We start from the raw sequence: 5,249 nt of genomic DNA on the forward strand, positions 1-5,249 counted from the left end.
GTAATGTTAACGTAAGGCACTCTTCTTTAATAAGTTATTATATGTACATAATCTTTTGCTGTTTGTAATATGAATGCAAGTGTGTGAGAGTATTTTATCATTTGATTTGTTGCTGAGGAACAAGCGATTCCAAACTGGAGCTGGGGGAAATTTTATAACAAGCAGTCTATTTTCTTTTGTTTGGTTTGTCAGTTTTCTGCCACTAGATTGAGAGTCCAAAATTTCTTCTGACTTTAGAGTCATTTAATTAATAATTTCAGTGAAAATGCCTCGTTCTGCAGCTCAATTGCAGGCAGCTAGTGGCAAATATTCCATATGCAAAATGGGAGCTGTTTTGATTAGGCAGAGTTCACAGAGCTTGTTTTTGTGAGGATAAGAATCAGGTTTTCAGGGCTTGTACTCATGGAGGCTGAAATCATAAGTCATTTCCTGAAATACACACTTCAAGTTCTTACTAGTGAACTTATATTACTTAATGATGGAGGGGGCTCGGGGATGAGCTAAGGAAGGTGATAAACCTTACACAGTAACCACCTCTCCTATATGCCCAGTGTATCAGACAATGTAGAAGCGTGACTCACCACCGGCATGCCCCTCATGGGATGGATGGATCCTCAGCTAGCACCCCCTACTGACAGCCACTTCAGCCCTGTGTTATCTGCCTCTTCTCATTAGCTCTTCAGCCAGGTCATTTAGAGTCACCCCCATACCGGTGGGGCACAAAATCCAAACAAACAATAATCCCCATGGCCTTAAACCAGGTCCCAGCTCAGTAATCCTTCAACCCCTGGTCTGCAGAATCTTCATACCACCTTTTTCCAGCTGCCAGTAGGGGAACCGAGCCTCCCCCACTTCTTGGGGACCTAGCTCAGGGACCTTGCATTGACAGGACCTGCTTCCTCCTTGTGGACTTCCTACCTCAGCCATTTGCCCACCTTCCCAACAGCCCCCTTTCCAGGCTCACTGTGTAGCAACACTCCTGTCAAACTCCCTAAGGTCTCGGCCTTCACGGCTACAACTTAAAGGATTCCCTCTGGAGTTCTCTAGTAGGTCCTCAACCAAAAGTGTAACTAACTTCTGCCCTCCCCAGGTTTGAACTTTAGCCCTTCCCAAGTACTCTGCTCCTTAGCTGAACACCAGCATCCCAGGACTGCCTCCCTAGAATCTTGCCCTTATTTTGAGACCCACCACAAGAGCTAACTCCCCTCCTTTGGCTTTTTCTCAATTCACTTGATTGCTATCAGACCATTCGGAGACAGCAGAAACACCCAACCTTCCACTTTCCTGGGTCTCTCCCTTTATACTCATCACTTGACCCAGCTTCTCCCGCAGTGGGCTTCATGTTAAGATAGGGCTGGCCCACTCTTCAGGTGCACTAACTGCTCTCTGTTTCCAGTTTACTCTGTGTGGGGTAGGTACATACAAGGATAGATATCAAAAGCAAAAGACCTCTAGGTCACCTAGTCTATCCTACTCTAAATGCATGATTGCTCCCTGCAGTACATTTTCCAGTGTTTTCTCCAGTCTAGTTTTAAATGTCCCGCATGATGAGGCTTCTTCTACACCTTTTCTTGGGAAATAGTTTCAGTGAGATCTATTAGGCTGGGGAACAAAGTTTTCCCTTTCTTAACGTTATCACAACTTCTGTCAGAGTTTCAACCACACTAAATAACTCTTCCCCTTCCTTAGTATTTTGGTATTGCTAACTCCAAGCTTTCAAAAACGAGTCAGGCCCCCAAAATCAGGAGATTGGTTTAAAAATCAAGAGACCTAAAAAAATTTAGGATCCTTTTTATTTACCGGTGCCCAAGTCTGGACTGTGGTGAGGTATATAGCTCTGCATAGCCATCCGTGAACAGAAGCCAGCCACCTGGAGTCAGATTAAATCTTTTGTTGTGGAACCCAGTTAGGTACTCCACATAGAATGACCAGAGGAGGAGGAGGTGCTGCCACCCATTTATACTTTTAGCCCAGTGATTAGAGCAGTCATCTAAGATACGGGAGGACCCTGATTCAATTCCCTCCTCTCTGCCAGAAGGGGAGAAAGGATCTGAACAGGAGAGTGCTCTGACCACTGAGTCAGGGAGCATTCTGAGGCATGGCTCCCTCAGTCTCTGATGCTGATGTTGTTGCACTGTGGATAACTAATAAAAGAGTCACTGGAGCGGGGAGACTGATCCCAGGGCTCCCAAGTCTGTCCTAATTAGGGTGACCAGGTGTCTGGTTTTTAACCAGAACACCCAGCTGAAAATGGATCCTGGCAGCTCCAGTCAGCACCGCTCACTGGGCCATTGACTGTCTGGTTGGCAGTGCCATGCAGCAGGGTTGGCAGTTCCCTGCTAGCCTCCGGGCCACATGCTCCCAGGAAGCAGTCGGCATGTCCCCACTCCGGCTCCTACACTGTCCCCCCCCCCCCCCCTCCAAGTGCCACCCCTGCAACTCCCACAGACTGTGGTTCCCAGTCAACGGGAGCTGTGGGGGTGGCGCCTGTGGATGGGACAGCAAGCAAAGCCGCCTGGCTGCACCTCCACATAGGAGCCAGAGGGGGGACATGCCACTGCTTCCAGGAGCTGCTTGAGGTAAGCACCGCCTGGAGCCTAAACCCCTGACCCCCTCTTGGGCACCAACCCCCTGCCCTCATCCCCCTCTTGCCCTCTGAACCCCTTGATCCCAGCCCAGAGCACCCCCCTGCACTACAAACCCCTCATCCCCACCCCCAGCCAGAGTCCTCACCCCCCCACCCCAGCCCTGATCTCCCTCCTACCCTCCAAACCCCTCAGTCCCAGCCTGGAGCACCCTCCTATACCCCAAACTCCTCATCCACAGCCAGAGCCCTCACACCCCCTGTCCCTGCCCAGAGCCCCCTCCTGCACCCTGAACCCCTCATTTCTGGCCCCACCCTGGAACCTGCACCCCCAGCTTAGAGTCCATACATCCTCCCACACCCCGATCCCCTGCCTCAGCCCAGAGCCCCCTCCCATACTCCAAACCCCTCAGCCCAACCCCCCAGCCTCCTCCTGCACCCCAAACTCCTCATCCCTGGCACCACCCCAGAGCCCACACCCCCCAGTTGGAACCCTCACCCTCTCTTGCTTCCCAAGCCACTGCATCAGCCTGGAGCCCCCTCCTGCACTCTGAACTCTTCATTTCTGGCCCCCCCCATCCCCTGTCTCAGCCTGGTGAAAATGAGTGAGTGAGGGTGGGGAGAGTGAGTGGGGGGTGGGTGTGGGGAAATGGAGTGAGCGCAGCTGGGGCCTTGGAGGAGAGGCAGGGCATGGGGCAGGGCAAGGGTGTAGTAGAAAGTTAGTAACCCTAGCCCTAACCACTGGATTAGGGTCAGTCATTCTCACTCACTCTCTCTAACCCTTTGAGGATAAATATAACCGTCACTGGGCTAGAGGTAGAGAAAGCAAAGAGTGTAAGAATTAACCTGTAGTCCAGCGGTTGATGCATAGTCAAGTATATTTAGCAGCCTGTTCTGATTTGTTGGTTTCTCCATGGCTGGAAGTAGAGATGGCAACTGTTTGCAGCTGAAGCACAGAACTCCAGGAACTGGGGCCTTACAATGAAAGGAAAAGGAGGGAGGATCCCTTCTGATGAATGAGACTTGGCAGTTCTGTTTATTTTACCACGGAAAAAAAGACCTTCTGAGGCAGAGCTTTATTGTTCCATAGGCTGCTCGGTGTTATCGCTTGCTTATCTGGTAATGGTAGAAAGAAATCAAAGGGCATAAGGAACAGGTGCCATTCATGCTCTCTAGAGGAGTCACTTCTGCTTCAAAACATTAGTGAGCAGCGCAGCCAAGGTGCTGTGCAGTGTATGGGGGAGGGGAGGGAAGGGAAAGGGCTTGTATTTGTTCGCTCTCTTTCTGCTGTCCTTACCCCTGTTAGGCTCTGTGGGCTCCAGGTAAATCAGACTCCTCAAGGCCTTCACCCCACATTGAATGGAGCAGAAAGAAAGTTTGCAAATGGCTAAAGTGCAGGGATGTAATTATTGCTTTTATATTTTACTGAACTGAGGGATCAAGCTGGAAATCTAATGTGATTACAACTTTTATTTTTAATATGGTTCAGCTTTAGAAGCTGGATGCGTTGTTCTGCTGCCCCTTAAGGCATTGTGTACGCTGGAAAAAGGCAAACCTGTATTCCAGCACCAGTGCAGCTGCACCAGTGCTAGCAATCATGTAAGCACTAGTGTGATCTGGGTGCTGGCATTTTGACCACTTTATCATGAAAGCTTCTTGCGACCAGGGTAGTAAAAACACCAGTGCCTTGGCTGCATAGAACGGGTGCCGAGTGCAACAGCACATTGCCAGAATAAGGGTATACATTTTTCTGGTGCAGACCCACTCTTAATGGAAAGACATGAAAATTAAGCAGAACTGGGCAGAAGGAGAGGGAGAATAGGGCAAAGAGAAGGGATTAAGAAGCCAGGCAATTTTGAAATACCTTGGAAAGATAATGGGGAATGGAAACTGTTAGGATATAGATATTCAGGCCTGTCTGCAAAGGCCTGTACTCTAAGAATTTAGGTGTATTCTTATCACTTGGCTAGTGATAGAGGTATAAAAGAAAGAATCAAAATCACTGTCTGCTGGTGTAAGGGCCTTCTCTTACTGTGACAGTCTGAGGCCCTGTTCTTAGGCTAAGGCCTTTGGCTAAGCAGCAGAGGCAGCCATAAGCTGGGAAGCGGTCACATCCTCACATTCCAAACTAGTCACATTGAAATAAGGTGCTATTGGGCTGTTAGGCACTATCAGGACAGGATTGTATTCCTATCACCTCCAGAGAAAGGGAAGTGCCTAGAAAATGTAAAAGGAAACTTAGTTTGATAGCATCCTGTCTGGCAAGAACTCACTTATCAATAGCTGGGATGTGAAATCCTCACTTCTGTATTGTTTTGTCATTATAGTTCCCACTTTGCTGCTGTTTGTCTGTATAATCTCTGTCTGGTTCTGTGATTGTTCCTGTCTGCTGTATAATTAATTTTGCTGGGTGTAAACTAATTGAGGTGGTGGGATATAATTGGTTACATAATCATGTTACAATATGTTAGGATTGGTTAGTTAAATTTCAGGAAAATGATTGGCTAAGGTATAGCTAAGCAGAACTCAAGTTTTACTATATAATCTGTAGTCAATGAGGAAGTGACTGGGGTGTGGGTGGGCATGTGTGAGATGGGAACAGGGAATGGGAGTAAGGAAGTTGGAATCATGTTTTGCTAAAGGGGGAGATGGGAACAGGGAAGGG

Source organism: Lepidochelys kempii, chromosome 4 (genome assembly GCF_965140285.1).
Source record: "Lepidochelys kempii isolate rLepKem1 chromosome 4, rLepKem1.hap1, whole genome shotgun sequence".
Classification (NCBI taxonomy): domain Eukaryota; kingdom Metazoa; phylum Chordata; order Testudines; family Cheloniidae; genus Lepidochelys; species Lepidochelys kempii.